This window comes from Macaca mulatta, chromosome 14 (genome assembly GCF_049350105.2).
Source record: "Macaca mulatta isolate MMU2019108-1 chromosome 14, T2T-MMU8v2.0, whole genome shotgun sequence".
NCBI lineage: Eukaryota > Metazoa > Chordata > Mammalia > Primates > Cercopithecidae > Macaca > Macaca mulatta.
The window spans coordinates 33,194,192-33,211,124 of NC_133419.1; the positions used below are offsets into that span (position 1 = coordinate 33,194,192).

The 16,933-nt window shown below is 44.3% G+C and overlaps 1 non-coding gene across 1 annotated transcript; it reads right to left on the minus strand.

Annotated features, from left to right (window-relative positions):
* Positions 1-631: 631 nt before the first annotated feature.
* LOC114672583 (small nucleolar RNA U3) lies at positions 632-838 on the minus strand. The gene has a single exon (XR_003722977.2). It is a non-coding gene; the product is annotated as a small nucleolar RNA U3 (small nucleolar RNA).
* Positions 839-16,933: the final 16,095 nt, after the last annotated feature.

The window sequence follows — 16,933 nt, forward strand, 5'->3', positions numbered from 1 at the left end:
TCTGCTGTTAGGACAGTAGGGATCCACAGTGACCCCAACCCTTGCCTCCTCCGAGGTACAGGAGCTTTAAGGCTTCCCTGGCTCTGTGTGGGCTGGAAAGATGAAGCCACTGCCATCCACAGAGCTCGGGGTTACCGATAGGTGGGTTCTGCTACCTGCAATCCTTAGTGAATCCTGGACGAGCTGATGTTCCCAAGTCTCCTGCACAGGATGCTACAAGAGCTGATAATGACTTTATCCACAAAAAATACTTGAAACACACTCAGGGTTGTTATGGATAAGCTAAAAGATTTTAAGTTTTTTAAATGCTGTACTCTATGGAAAAGAATTTTTTCTCCCCTTTGAAAATTGTACAAGTGACACATGTTCCTATAGGATAACTCGAAAACACAGACAAACAACAAATGAAAATTACCCCAAATCCTACCATTTGGAAATAACCATTTTCAGCATCTTGTGTATCAGACCCAACTCATTCATATGCAAATGTATAAACATATGTTTTATGAAAGTGGTGTCATATTACATACATTTTTTGCAACCTGCTTCCCATTCCTCCTACAATTTCTCAGTCTATGGTGAACATTTCAAGTCAATATACATCTGCATCAGAATTCTTTTTTTTTTTTTAACCACCCAAACTGCATCCTCTCCTTATTCTCCTGGAAGAGAACAGTCACCAGTGAAAAATGGCTGTTTTAGTGATGCAATACCAAGAGCCGGCTTCAGGCTCAAGGAATAATGTTGTGCCTCCTCCTTGTGGTGTCCTGTGCTCTACATGTTCAGATAAACTTCTTTAGTAATGAACTATAGAAATGATCCCTGAAAGTATAGTCGTTGTATCAGCTTTCTTAATTGCTGCAAGGTATTGCACCATTCCTCAGTTGCTGGATGTTTAAACCGCATTTGTTTCCAGTTATCCATTGACATACTGATTCCTTGTAATGAACAACCTCAATAATTTGATTGGTGTGCAAGAATAAACTGTGTCATTTACAAGTGTGCTGGGTCTTAGCTGACCTGGGCTCAGCTTGGCTGATCTCTGCTGGGCTGGGCTCGCTCATGCCTCTGTGGTCAGCTGCTGTTGGCTGGGCAGTCTTCCTCGTTTTCACTGTGCTCTTACAAGCTTGAGACTGGTTGGCTATTGGCTCTGCTAGGATGGCCACAGCTGGGATAACTAGGACAATTTAGCTGTCCCAGGTGAGTTATACTCCAGGAGGCTAGCCCAGGCATGTGCTCATGGCCACTCAGCAGAGCAAGGCCGAAGCAGAAATGTGCAAGTGCTTTTGTAAAGATCTGCTGTGTCACATTTGCTCACATCCTGTTGGCCAAAGCAAGCCATGCGCTAGTGACAGAGTGGACTTATGGGGCAAACAATGTGAACACAGGGAGAGGTGGAGAATGATGTATTAGTCAGGGTTCTCTGGAGGGACAGAATTAATAGGATAGAGGTATATATGAAAGGGAGTTTACTAAGGAGTATTGACTCACACAATCACAAGGTGAAGTCCCACAATAGGCTGTCTTCAAGCTGAGGGGCAGGGAAGCCAGTCTGAGTCCCCAAACCTCAAAGGTAGGGAGGCCAACAGTGTAGCCTTCAGTCAGTGGCTGAAGGCTCTAGAGCCCCTGGCAAGCCACTGGTGTAGGTCCAAGAGTCCAAAAGCTGCAGAACTTGGAATTCAGTGTTCAAGGGCAGGAAGCATCCAGCATGGGAAAAAGATGAAGGCCAGGAGACTCAGCAAGTCTAGTCCTTCCATGTTCTTCTGCCTGCTTTTATTCTAGCGACTTTTCCTCCCAGACAAAAGGGTGAGTTGGATTTCCCTAGGGGAAGACATTTAGCTGAGATTGGAAGTGAAAGAAACTAGAATATGTCATCCCAAAATATGCTTCTTTGATGTAAATATTTTTGAGCAAAAGGCAATTAAGAAGCAGCAAACAGAGGGAAAGCTCTTTCTATCCTCCTCCGCTTTTCCACCTAAAGACAGGATAAAAATTCTCCTTTACTGGGAACAGCTGTTGTCCACTCAGATATGGCACAGGAGTAATCTGGAAACAAACTTTACTCCATTACTTTACTCCCATATATTTGCTTTCCCACAGTTTCCCACCTCTGGAAACCTACAACTGCTTTCCTTTGTCTTGTCAGTTTTCTAAAATTTATTGTTCTTTGTTGAAGATGCTGTATAAGCCAGAGTTCTAAGCCACTGCTTGGAGTTACCTTTGTGAACAGAAAATTTCAGGACCTTCAAAATTGATTATGCCAAAGGGAAAAGTTAAGCCTTGGAAATGGAGTCATATAACATGCTTGTTTTTCTTCTCTGATGCGTGGCTGTTTCTTCCTGACTTTTGTGTTGAGAGTTATATTTTACTAGACTTTCTGTTCTTCATTCAAACCTAGACTAAATGACTTTGGAGACAGAGACCCTTGTGACTGTTACCTGTTCTCGACAGAATGTTAAGCAAACTCCTTCCATAATTAAGAGTAGCCAGTCAATCTTATATCTCTATGTTAGCCTTTGGATGGAAAATATTGTAGTTCTGTTCAGTGCCTCCAGTTTTGTCTGTATAAATGATCTTCACCTTTCCCCACACCGAGAACAGCGGTCACTATTCTTTGGTGTCCATGTGTCCTGGGATGGCCAACCTCACACTTTTTACTTAAATCAATTCATTTGAACTGGATCCTGAGCCTTGTGGTTACATTAGGTTGACACCTTTTATTGAAGTTTCTCCTTTGTGATGTGCACTGCACACGTTAATAAACTTGCTTGTTTTTCCCTTGTTAATCTGTTGCTAACAGGAGTCTGTCCCAAGTACGAATTTATGAGGGTTAAAGAGAGATTAAATTTCCTCCCAGACAGATGGATGAGTTGGATTTCCCTAGGAGAAGGCATTCTTCAGGCAGGGCAAGCGTGTGCAAGGACTGTGACAGAAGGAAGCAGGTGCAGACAAGGATGTGAAGACTGCTGCAGCTGCAGTGGAGAGAGTTCAGAGAAGCTGGAGTGAGATCACCTGGAGAGGTATAAGGTGGGGGACACTGGACATGCCTCCCTAGCAGTGCCTACCCCCTTCTTCCTTCCAACAGAATCACTGTTTTGTTCAGGAATCCATACGTCCCCTAACACAGCTTTCTGCATCCGGTGATGCTAACTTCACTCCCAGTTCCAGGTAGTAATTCCTCTCCCAGTTTATTAGTCCATTTCCACCTGCTGATAAAGACATACCTGAGGCTGGGTAATTTATAAAGAAAAAGAGGTTTAATGGACTCACAGTTTCACATGGCTGAGGAGGCCTCACAATCATGGTGGAAGAGCAAGGGATGTCTTACACGGTGGCAGGCAAGAGAAGAGCTTGTACAGGGGAACTCACCTTTATAAAACCATCAGATCTCACGAGATTTATTCACTATCATGAGAACAGCATGGGAAAGATCCACCTGCATGATTCAATTACCTCCCACAACATGTGGGAATCGTGGAAGCTACAATTCAAGATAAAATTTGGGTGGGGACAGAGCCAAACCATATCACGCAGTGATTGGTTTAGTTATAAGGGTGGGCCCCAATTCTGGCAAAAGAGAAATTAAGGAAAGTTTCACAGGGGACTTCCAAAAAACCTTTCCTTGCTCTCAAGAGCAAGTCACAAAAAAATATGGCCCCTATGTGTTCCCCTGAGTGTTGTGAAATCTGGATGTGAAGCCTGGGCCTGCTGCAGCTATCTTCCCCTCTCAGGAGGAAGCCAGCACCGAGGATGGCAGAATAGCCATATGGAAAGAATCTTTCTCCTTGATAAAGGTTGGGTTGCTGAATCAGTCTGCCCTAAAGGCCACCCTACCTCAGGACTTCTGTTCTATGAGATATTAGAATTCCTTATTGTTCAAGCAAGATTGAGTTTGAGTTTCTGTTACTTGCGTCAAAATGCTGTAAGAGGACAGACTGAGTTCCTGATACGGTTTGGCTGTGTCCCCACCCAAATCTCATCTTGAATTATAACTCCCATAATTCCCACATGTTGTGGGAGGGACCCGGTGGGAGATAATTGAGTCATGGGAGCTGTTTCTCCCATACTGTTCTTGTGGGAGTGAATAAGTCTCATGAGATGTGATATTTTGTAAGGGGAAACCCCTTTCACTTGGCTCTCATTCTCTGTCTTGCCTGCTGCCATGTGAGACATGCCTTTCGCCTTCCACCATGATTGTGAGGCCTCCCCAGCCATGTGGAACTGTAAGCCATTAAACCTCTTTTTCCTTATAAGTTACCCAGTCTTGGGTGTGTCTTTATAAGCAGTGTGAAAACTGTCTAGTACAGTTTCCTATTTATGTTGTAAGCTATGTTAAGGGTTTTTTTTTTTCTTTTTTTTTTTTATCCCAAAATCAATGAAAAGTCATGAGAGAGTTTTAAGCAGAGGACGTAATTCACATTTTCACTCTTGCTGCTGTGTGGACAGCAGTTCTAGGAGGCAAGAGTGGATGAATGGAGACCTGTTAGCAGACATTTCCTTTAGGAAGAGAATATGGAATATCTACCTTGGGCCCCACACTTGAGGTGAGAGGCTGCAAAATGCATATCTTTTTAATGAACCATCATTAAAATTCAATTTTGAGTTTCTGTTTTTAACAGTATCTCCCAGAGCCAATAAAAAATGCCAGTGCCAGTACAGAGTAGCTCCCTTTTAAGGGCCAGTACTTTGGATAAACTCTGCACTGGCTTGAGTTGCCATGGGTACCAATTCTTCTAGGGATAGCCCCAGAGGGTGGCCTGGATAGAGGGTGACAGCAGTGGAGGTGGGGAAGAGTGGGCAGAAACATTTTAGAAGTAATATTTTGGTGATAGAATTAATAGACTCAGTCAGAGAGAGAGAGAAAGAGATGACCCTCAAGTTTCTGTGTAAGTGGAGGCAGTGAGGATGCCATTAGGTGAAATGAAGAAATCTGTAAGGGGCCCAATTTGGGTCAGGGGTCGATTCTGAGTTTAGTTGAACATGTTAATATGCCTTTGGAATATTCAAGAAGAGGTTTCTAGATGGTGGGATATGGTGCTCACAGGACAGTTTTGGGTTGGAGTGAATAATACTTTAGTCATGCCCATTTTAGGAATTAATTGAAATCATGGACCTCCATGTGAAAGGGCTTTGGGAGAGAAGAGGCTTGGAAGAGAAGAAATCTAGGACCAGGCCTGGAGGACTGGGCAGAGGAAGATGGGGCCTATGAAGACCACTGAGAGGTTTTTGTCAGAGAGGTAGAAAAGGAACAGAAAAGTGACTTGTTATGGGAGTAAGGGGTCAGAGTATTTCAAAAATCAGATAATTCACTGAGGTGCTGATAATTGTTGAAAAGTCAAAGGAGAAGTGTGATAGTCTCCAAAGATGGCCCCAGGGAACTATGCCTGCTGAAATTCATACCTTCGTGTAGTGCCCCCAACACTGAAGTGGGGCAGGACCTGTTCGTTCAATCACTAGACTGAAGCAGAGGGGACACTACGTGACTATCAAGGTCACAGAAATCCTTGCAACATCCACCGTGGTCTCTTGAAATACTTTCTCAGTGCGATGCCAGCCCCCATGTAAGAGGTGTGTTTACCCGTAAACCCCCATGCTGTGAGGAAGCCCAAACGACCATGTGAAGGTGAAGGTACCCTATGTAAGGGCAAGGAGAGCGAGGGAGAGATCCCAGGCCCCAGTTGTTCCTGAGATCCAACCTGGATAGCAGCCTTGTGAAGAAAATGAAGCCTTCAGATGATGCCAGCTCCTTAAGAGGCCCCAAGTGAGAACTCCTCAGCTGATTCCAGTCAATCCATGGAACTATGAGAGACAAAATAAATTCCTGCCTTAAGCTATTGAATTCTGTAACTGGAATAAGATGGAAATTGATCAAAGAAATATCTGCTTGATTTGAAGGAATGGAGGTCATTACTGTTTCTGGGTGTGACAGGAGCAGAAGCCAGATCTGAAGAGAGGGTGAAAGCTGAAGAAATTAAGAAAGCAAACACAGCAGCTTTCTGAAGCCTCATTCAGCTATGGATGGGGAGGAGGAAAGTTGGAGCTGGAAGAGGATGTGAGGATGAGGGACAGATTTTCTGAAAGTGGTCTCCACCATGGGAGTATGTTTAAAAGTACTGCCTATGAAGTACTCTTGATTAAAAAAAAAAAAGGCAGAAATATGGGGGATAGAGACAAAAGTTATCAGTGCTTTAAGGATGTGATCAGCCAAATCAAGAGTTTGGGACACTCTATGTAACAAATGGCCCCCAAAAATCAATGGCATTTAAAAAACATAAAGGCAGGGAGACTATTAGAGGACAAAAATAACTTAAGAGACAAAACAATGAGATACAGTATGAGAACCTTGCTCGATCTTGATTTGAACACCCCAACTATAAAAAGACATTCTGGAAACAACTGGGAAAGTAAAATATGGACTGAGAATTAGGTGATATTAAGGAATCACAGTTATTTAGCTGTGATAATGGCCTGGAGGTTATGTTTTATAAAATTGGCCCTTATCAATTAGAGATGCATAATGGGATGGCCCAATATATAGAATTTTCTTTAAAATATGGCCAGGCACAGTGGCTCATGCGTGTAATCCCAGCACTTTGGGAGGTGGAGGAAGGGGACCACCTGAGGTCAGGAGTTCAAGACCAGCCTGGCCAATGTGGTGAAATCCCATCTCTATTAAAATACAAAAATTAGCCGGGCATAGTGGTGCATGCCTGTAATCCCAGCTACTTGGGAGGCTGAGGCAGGAGAATCTTAGAGCCTGGGAGGCAGAGGTTGCAGTGAGCCGAGATTGTGTCACTGCACTCCCACTTGTGCAACAGAGCAAAATTCTGTCTCCAAAATAAAATAAAATAAATAAAATACATACATTGATAAAATGGTGACAATTGTTGAGGCTGGCTGATGGGTAAGTAGGAGTTTATTTTACTAGTTTCTCTATTTTTGAATGTATTTGAAAATGTTTATAATTTTTATAATAAAAAGTTTAAATTTTTTATAATAAAAAGTTTTTAAAACTATATTGAAACACATTATTATTATTTAAAAAAGGATTTAAAGGTAACAATCAGGTTAACATTCTATTGTGGTAGCCAGGTATGTAGTATGTCTTCGTTGATGTAATGATTCTCCTCCTGGGATATTGGAGAGTATACTCACACTAATTGCCACTAATGATACTCTACAAAGCCAAAAAGAGCCAAGGGGAAGGATTGATTGAAAGGAGGTGACTGAACACCAGGAAGACAGGAGGCATGTTGATAGTGTAAGGTTCCAAGAAGGAGTTGGGGTGGGATCCTGAGTCAAGGTGAAGGAAGGGGCCCATGGAGACAGGGTTACATGTGCTGGTGTCTGAAAGAGGAGAGACATCTCATTTGGTAGCCTCAAAATCTCAGAGAATTAGAAGTCAGGTCAAGTGCAAGAAGATTGGAGGATCGGCAATTAGGAAATTTTAGTTTGAAGAGATTTGACAAAGTTATTGAGGGGGATGGGGAGTGTGTTTACTGGAGGAACACAGTAGAATTGCAAGGAAGTTTACAATATTTGCAAGATTTATTATTGAAACAATGGACCAAGGACCTTAAGCTGGATATGTTGAGAACAATTGAAGGAAGATGCCCATGGACTAAGAGGAAAAAGAGGTGTTGTTAGTGTGGCTACCCTGATGATGCTGACGACTAGAACTACCTCTGGCTGGGCTGACATGTTGACTCATGCCTGTAATCTCAGCATTTTGGGGGGCCGAGGTGGGCGGATAACCTGAGGTCGGGAGTTCGAGACCAGCCTGACCCACATGGAGAAACCCTGTCTCTACTAAAAATACAAAATTAGCTGGATGTGGTGACACATGCCTGTAATCCCAGCTACTTGGGAGGCTGAGGCAGGAGAATCACTTGAACCCGGGAGGGAGAGCTTGCGGTGAGCCAAGATTGTGCCATTGCACTCCAGCCTGGGCAACAAGAGCGAAACTCCATCTCAAAAAAAAAAAAAAAAAAACACAAAAAACAAAAAACAACCTCCAGAGATTTGGACTTGGTAATGTGGAATGGGTATCATTCATCTGTGTGTTTAACAAGGAGTCCAGGTGATACTAATGCAGGTGCACGTGGTTCTTAGACCATACCTTGAGAAACGCTTCCCTGGTGGTTGGATGGACAGTGAAGCTGGCTTGGGGCTGGAGGCCTGTCATTTCCAATGGGAAGTATGCAGGATAGACAAGAGAACATGGATCTATTCGTTATTTTTGGTGGCTCTGTAGCTTTCTTGACCTGATGGATTGCAATTTGGGGGCCTAGTTTGTCCAAATGGGCACCTTTGCCAGGGTCCCGGGTGGGCTCAAGCACAAAGGTAGGTGGCCCTGAAAGGAACCCCATCTGTGTTCTTCCTAGGGACTTCTCATTCAAGGACTTTAACCACTGGGGGTTTTGTTGTTTGTTGTTTGTTTTTGCAATTTTTGATTCTAGAAATAAAATTGAGCTTTCAAAATCAACCAGCCAATCAACACTGTTGAGGTTGGCACATTTGGGCTAATTGTTTCCCTTTTCATTTAGACTTATTACCCACTGCGTGTGAGGTAGCACTTTCAAGTAAATCTTTGGTAATTCCCAGGAATAAAGCAATTGCCTTCATTTCCCAGCAGGGCATACTAAAGTGGGCTCATTTGCAGAGAGAACAGGAATAGCAGTTTTTATAGCTTAAGGCCTGGAAGAAACTGCTTTTTTTCTGACAATCATAATCCACTCATGCTTTAAAAACATGTTTCAAAATCAAAAGGACTCCAAGAGTCTGGGATATGCTAGAAGGATATATTAAGACATAGCTTGTTTGCCAATTCATCTCTAATCTAGATAAATTTACCTCCTATTTCTCCTCTCTTGCAGCTTCCACAGCCACAAACCCGATGAGTTGCCTGGATGTCAAAGAACTAAGCCTGCCTTGAATTAGTAGAAGCAACAGGAATCCAGAGGGAATTGACCTTTTTTCTTTTTTCCCTGGTCTCCACTGTGATTCTCTGATTCAAATTTGCGGTGGCAGAATGAAAGAAAGGCGGGCGCTCCTGGAAGGGAGCACTACCCCAGCAGAGCCCCTGAGGGGAGCAGGTCACGTGGCTGATGTCCCGAAGGCCTGACTGAAGCAGAGCAGAAGCAAGGCTGCCTGGGTTTGGGGAGTGCTGAGCAGAGGGGCTTTGAGTGGTGTCTGGGGAAATCCGAGCCATTTAAATGAGCCATTTAAATCTGACAGACAAATTGGTGTTTTAAGATTTACCAGGCAGTGATGTGCAGGATGAGGTGGGGGTGGGGCCGAGGCGGGGTTAGGGGAGTGCGATGTTAACAGGGGTAGAGGAGAATGAAGCTAGGAGAATAAAGATTCTGCTTTGAGTCAACAAACACTTACTAAGCACCTACTGTGTACCTTGCCTTGCACCAGGCACCACCTTCAGGCATGCGCCCTCTCAGTGAATAGAATCAGCATCTGCCCTTTTATCTAAGCCAGAACCTAGTTTCCTTGGTGATGCCTTCCTCTCCCTTTTCTCCCCAGTGGATGGAGTCCTCCTGTAATGCCGCCTTTTACCTCTGCCTCCTCTCTCCTACGAGCCACTGACATCTCTCAGCGGATCCCAAGCCTCCAGTCTGCCCTCTGTAACTGCTCCACCTGGAACTTATTGGGGTGGGCTGGTGGGGGTGGCCTGAAACATATGGAGGCAGGCTGCCATCCCCAACAGGAGCCTTTCAGTGGGCTCCCCACTGTCCTCAGGGAGAAGTCCAAACTCTTTAACAGAACCTGGAGGCCCTTGATATCTGGGTCCTACTTAGCTCTCCTTTGTTTTCAGGGCTCTTGCCCTGAATCTCGCCCTACCTTGAATCTTGTGACTCAGCTGTGCAAAAATACTGTCAGTACTTCCTCTGAAGGGTCACATTCTCTGTCCTCTCCCCTGTGGTGATAATATTCTCCTTTGTACTCCTCCCCACTGACTTATTCTGCAGAATACATTTAGAGACCCCTTCCTCCCACAATTCTTCCTGGTTCACAGGTCCCTCCCAGTGACTTCAGGAACTCTCTCTGCCGCTCTCCTGGGGCTTACGACATCACATTGTCACTGACTATTCTCCTCTATATGTGAGTTTCCAGAAGGCAGGGACTGCCTCTTCCTCCTCACCCAGCGCCCTCCTGACACATAAAATGTGCTTAGCAAATATTCACCAAATGTGAATGAATAACTTTACCAGAATCTGGGGTGGAGGCAGGAGGGAGGTGTTGGTCCCAATTTACAGATAAAGAAAGTGAGATTCAGAGAGCGATTTAACCATTGTTCAAGGCCTCTCAGCTTCAAAGCTCAGAATCCACTTCAGGGTGCTGATTTCCTGACCAGGGCTTTTTCTTCCTCTTTGCAGCCACAGAAATGGAGGTCATTAAAGAAAAGAGTCCCGCACAGTGCATTCCAGTCTGGCTGGTCGTTCAGCAAGCTTCCTGTAGGGCCCACTGAGGGAATGAATGCAACAATAGGTGGAGAGTCTTTGATATATTAGGAAGGGAGTTCATAAACTGGAGTATTATTCGGGTTAGAGCTTGGAAGGGGCTAGGAGTCCAAATGAACCATTTTCCAACATAATTTGAACATTTATTTCACTATGTATCATTCAAAACACAAGCCCTCTCTGTTTCTGAAAGCTGAAGGATCTGGTTGCATGTGTTCATTACTCTTTTTTTTTTTCTTCACTCCTATAAATGCTCTTTGCCTACCTTTTTTTTTTTTTTTTTTTTTGATTGACTGGAAGAACCACATTGCAGAATGATGGATATTGTTCATTTAACGCCAACATTTGCTTCTCCCCTAAACTGGCATTCTGTTTGTGATTGATCAGACTTCTCCCCCATTTAGCACCCATGTAAAACATTGCAAAAGATTGGGTCTGCAGCTCGGATAACATTTTTGCAGCGATCTATTCAAGCCACAGCAGGCTTGCCGAGTGGCATGGAAGCTCTTAATGAAACGTCGGCGGATATTAGGGTTTTATGGACTGGAAAACAGTACAAATCAAAGCACTTTGCTTACTGTTTATCTGTTTAGAACATTTTTATTTTCTAAACCTAGCAATGTTCATCTTTTTCATCCAGCATTTTGGTTTGTTTCTTCACATATTGATTTTCCTGTTCACTGGCATGCCCTGATGAAGTCAGAGTACTCAGGTGTGCTGCCTATATGAGCATGGGACAGGAACAAGGGCAGTGGGGAGCATTCTCTGCCCTGAGACCCCTTAACTCCAAGGATAGGAGAGAGCAGTGCTCACTGTATTTTTTAAAAAGAAAACTTGTCTTTCTCCTGTGTGGTTTTCCCTTGAGCCATCAGGATAGCTAGGCCGATCATTTTAGTATCATCCCAACCTTCACATACAAATCCTACAGCAAAAGCTGTGTTCTCGCCTTACATTTTATAAGGAGATGTAATAGTCAGGGTCCCAGCATGAAACCAAATCCATCAGGTGGTTTACCCAGGGGTTGGCAAATGTTTTCCATAAAGGGCCAGATAGTAAATACTTTTGGCTTTGCAGGCCACATACAGTTTCAGTCGCAGGTATGTTTAGACATACCTAAACAATGTACGTGGCTGTGTTCCAGTAAAACTTCCTTTGCAAAAGGAGACTGGGAGGGTGGTATTTGGCTTGTGGGCTAAAGTTTGCTAACTCCTGGTTTAAATGAAAAGACTTAAAGGAAAACATACAGATACTTGGTCAGGGTCAAAGGAACAAACATGGGATGCTGAGATGTCTAGAGACTAGCAGCAGCAGGAGACTATTACTCCCTCCAAGGCTGATAGCCATGGCGTGACCAGCACCCAGAGGGAGTGGGTTCTGGGGAGGCACTAAGACAAAGAGGATGCAGGGAAGAAATACCCCAACCTCTTCCTCCTCCCACCTTCAGATCTCCTGCTGGTGCCTCCCATTGTCTAACTCAGTCAGGGGCCAGCCAGCAAGGGGCTTGGTGTTGGAGTCCTCCGGGGTCAGCATCTAGGAGCACAGAGCAGGTGGAGCCGAGTGGAGAACAGATCAGGGAGGGTGGACGCAAAAGGAGGCAGAGTCGCATGGAGGTCTATTTGGGGACTAATTTCTTAGACCCACTCCTTTTTGAAGTGAAATTCAGCGTGACTGGCAGCATCCCTTGACCCTGGCCATGCACCATGACTTTATTCCAAAGAACTAACCGTCCGCCTCAGGTGATAGGTAGATGATCCAATTCGGGCCAATGAGACACAGGCAGAGAACTTTTTGAGCTGTTGGGAAGTAATCGCTCCATCCAAGGTTTGAACTTTGGCAGCCAACTGAACACGTGGTGGGGCCCTCACCAGGGAAGAGCCTGTGGTCATTATATACAAGTGAAGGCAGAGTGCATGGGGGTGGGAGGAGCCCCGGTCCTGATACTGTCTGTCCCTGAACCCCTGGATCAAGTTGTACGTGAAATGGACACCTCATTTCTTAACTATGTGAGGCAATGCATTTCCCCCATCCCATCCCCATCTTTTTATATTTTTCTTTTGTTTTTTGTTTTCTTTCTTTTTTTTTTTTTTTTTTTTTTAACCCAGACCAGTTCTCTGTTTCCAGTAACTGAAGGGATCCTGCCTAAGAGAGAAAATCTAAATTTGTCTCTGGAACCAAGGTCTGCCCATTCCACAGCTGTGTGAACTTCAGATAAAGTACATCTAATCACCAACGCATGCAAAAAATAATGATTCTCCTGTGTGCATAAATATTTTCATGTGTGTGTGCAGCTGCGTTCAAGCAATGATATTTATTGCTAGCATGTTCATTTCTGAAACACATAAAAAATCTTTCTGAATATCTATGTGGTAGGAACCTCATGTGTCACAAAGCTAATACATAGGTATGGTGAGATAACCATAGCAACTCAGCAGGTTCTGCGAGATCATGTCATGTGAATCACTGCAGCTCAGGGACACTGATGGTACCTGCCTAGGTCTATATCGTTTGGGTGACTTTTCCTTTGCTTGAACAGAAAGCTTCTTACCATGCCACACCTCCCATCAATCAGTAATTCATTCCCCAAATTTTGAATTTTGTGGACCAGTAAAATGTCCAAAATAGAGAACCGGAAGAAAGTTGTCAACTTTTTATTTTCCTAAGTGAGGACATTTAACAAAAGAGATAAAACAAGCAACTACCATCTACTCTCACCCTCATTTTGTGAAAGAAAAGACACTTTCAGTCTGAAATTACAGAATAAAAGAGAAGCCCTTAAACAGAACCCGTTTATCTTTAAGAAAAATGCACGACTTCAGGGATGCTGTCTGGATGGACACTTTTGCACAGCTGGCACACCTGGATGAGGGGCACGCAGGGCCCAAATCCAGTTCTCTGCTTGCCAAGCCATGCTCCCTGCACGGGCTGTGTCCACTCGGATGAAGAGACTTGCTTTTCTTTACACAAAAGGTCTCCCTGCTTGCCAAGCCATGTGCTGACAGGACTGTGTTTGCCCAGAAAGGGCAACCTTCTCTAATCTGTGCAAAACACTTTCAGAGCTGGCAGTGGCCCTGCACTAGATTGTTCTGCTTTAAAAAATTTCACGGGGGCTGTGCTCTGACCAGTGCCTGGAGCTTAGTAGGTGCTCAATAAATATGTGCTTAATGGATGTTGAATGGCCAACGGGAACTCCATCAAGGACCTATCCTGGTCTGCAAGTTGACATTAGGGGCCATGGTAGTAGTATGCAGTGAAGCTATGGGAGTCAACTTCACGTAACTTTCTTATCTCATCAGTGTTCAAATGGAAGGGAGTGGAGAGAAAGATAAGAGAAGCCCCTTCTGCTTCTTCACTCTTTGAGTGGACCATAAGGAAACCAGCCTTGTGCTTGCTATGTTCCTGTTATCTTATTTAACACATTTGGCAGCTCAGGCAACTGAGCCTTTGAAGGGTTAAATAACCTGCTCCAGATCACCCAGTGGCAAAGTGAGATTTTGACTGCAAAGTCACACATTTGCACAGAGAGTTACCCCAGGCTCTTGCATTCAAGGAGTGTATCTGTGGACGTCTGCCCTGTGTCCCTAGGAAATTGCTCAGCTGTGGTGTTCGTGGTCAGTGTCTCCCCATCTCACTTTTCACCACCTCGGTCACTGGCCACCCCTATCAGCTCCCTGTCCCATTCCATCTGGAGTCATGGATACCATGACCCAGAGAGGGTGTACTAGTTTCTTTTTTTTTTTTGAGACGGAGTCTCGCGCTGTTGCCCAGGCTGGAGTGCAGTGGCCGGATCTCAGCTCACTGCAAGCTCCGCCTCCCGGGTTTACGCCATTCTCCTGCCTCAGCCTCCCGAGTAACTGGGATTACAGGCGCCCGCCAACTCACCCGGCTAGTTTTTTGTATTTTTTTAGTAGAGACGGGGTTTCACCGTGTTCGCCAGGATGGTCTCGATCTCCTGACCTCGTGATCCACCCGCCTCGGCCTTCCAAAGTGCTGGGATTACAGGCTTGAGCCACCGCGCCCAGCGGGTGTACTAGTTTCTTAGGATACTGTAGCAAATTCCCATGCACTTGGTAGCTTAAAACGATTTAAGTTTGTTCTCTCACAGTTCTGGAGGCCAGAAGTCCAATATGAGCTTCACCGGACTGAAATCAAGATGTCGGCACGACTGTATCCCCCAGTGTTTAGGGGGAAATCTGTGCTTCTTCCAGTTTCTGGAGCTACATTCTTTGGCCCGTGGCCCCTTCCTGCATCTCCAGAGCTAACAGTGTGGCATCTTGAGATCTCTCTCTGCTTCCGTCATCACTGCACCTTCTGATGTAGTGAGCCCGATACCCTGTCTCTCCTTTTTTAGGGACATGTGATGGCGTTCAGGGCCCATCCAGATAAGTCAGGAGAACCCCTTCATCTAAAATCTTTAATTTAATAATATCTGCAAAAACCTAACTGTGTAAAGTAACATTCACCACTTCCAGGGATTGGGACTTGATACCTTTGGTCATTATTTAGCCTACTACAGAGGGTAAGGACCTGCCCAAGGTCATACAGCAAGTGTGGGGTTCAAGCCCAGGCAGACTCCCTCCAACCTTGACCACCCAGCTGTCCTGCTAAAGGGATAACAGACCAAACCATGGTTCATATCAAGGAAGGGATGATTTAACATCCAGACATGGCTATTTGCATGAAGCTATTAAATTGCCTTGCATATTTTTGGAAGTGAAAACTAAATTAACCAACTCACCCCTCTGTGCAGCTAGGCCAGGTCTCTGTCATTTTTTTTTAATGGACTTGTGAAGAAACACAAGTTTGTTCTGCTGTTTGTAGCTCAGTCATTGGACTTGGGACTATTAATACATTTGGAATATCTGCTTAAGGGCCAGAGAGGGGAAAGGGAGGAAGGCACTTAAGGAGGGGGCAACATTAAATGCCCATGAAACTGGGTTTCTTCTCAGCCATAAGCCTGTCCTCCAAGCTGAAACCAGTGGAATCTGGTGTCTTCTAGGAGGACCCGAAGGCTGATGAGTGCAGAGGTTGAACAGAGGTGCCTGATTGTCTATTCACTGGTTGGCCAGCCTAAAAACTCTCCTCTATCTGACACTTTTCCTGCTTTGTCCTGTGTTTGCTAGTCACGGAACTGAGTGAAAAGAGTGAGCAGATGGTGTGAAATCTCAATGATCTAATGATTCCGATCTCAAAAGACCAGGGAATAGGTGAACAAATCCATGCTTAACATTTATTAAGAATCTACTACGTGCCAGACACATTACATAGTATTAATCTTCCTTAACCCCATTTATAGATGAAAGAACTAAGGCATAGAAAGGTTAAGTGACTTGTCCAAAATAAGACAGTAAAGCAAGAATCTGAACCCAGGTCTGTGTGGCTGCAAAAGTCATGCCCCATGTGACTGCTTTTAGAAGACCTGAATTCTCCCATTCTCTCTTCACCTGCTCTTTAATGTGGAGAAAGCTTACTCAACCTATGGCCCAAGATGACTTTGAATGAAGCCCAACACAAATTCATAAAATTTCTTAAAACATTATGAGATTTTTGTGTGTGTGATTTTTTTTTTTTTTTTTTTAGCTCGTCAGCTATCACTAGTGTTAGTGTATTTTATGTGTGGCCCAAGACAATTATTCTTCCAGTGTGGCTCAGGGGAGCCAAAAGATTGGACATCCCTGGTAGAGGTTTAAGATCTGGCCTCTGGAGGCAGAATACAGGGGTTCAAACTCTGATTCACCTGCAGGCTCTGTAAACTTTGCCAAGTAACCCAACCTCTCTGTGACTCTAGGGCGTTGAGATTCATAGCACCTACTTCAATGGAGTTCTTATAAAAAAGTAATGGATTATTACAAATAAAGTGCATGGAACAGTAACTGGCTCATTGCAAGTTTAGCTGTTACTATTATTATTACTATTGGCACATCCAGTAACTTAGGCAAGAGAGATAGTTTATCATCAGGATGTCACTAAAGGTCATTGACGTCAAGCCAGAATTGAGTACAACTACTAGGTAATAAACAGGACAAAAATCCATCTCTTTACCTGGTAAAAGGCATGCAGTTAATACAAATAAACAAGAAACCCAGAAGCTGGAAGAACTGAGTAGTACAATAATTACAATACAACTCTGTTTTCTTTACTTTCTTGCAGATTTTAACTGAGAAACACCCCCTTAGTATCTGTGACGTGTTTTCCAGAACTCAGGGTCTCAGCAGTACCACAGTACAGGACCTGCACAAAAACAGTTTCCCGAGTTATCAGCATGATTGAATGTCTATGTGACAGAGGCAGATTCTCAGTCACTTCCCCATTCACTGTGACGGGAGCAGACCTCACCAACCACCTTGCACAGCCTGTGCCTCAGAAACAGTCAAGAGGCTGCTCTGTGCCTAATGCTGGCCTGGGTGCTGCCAGGGAGGCAGAAAGCAAATAAAGCATTGTCCCCATCCTCCAAGGTGACTTGT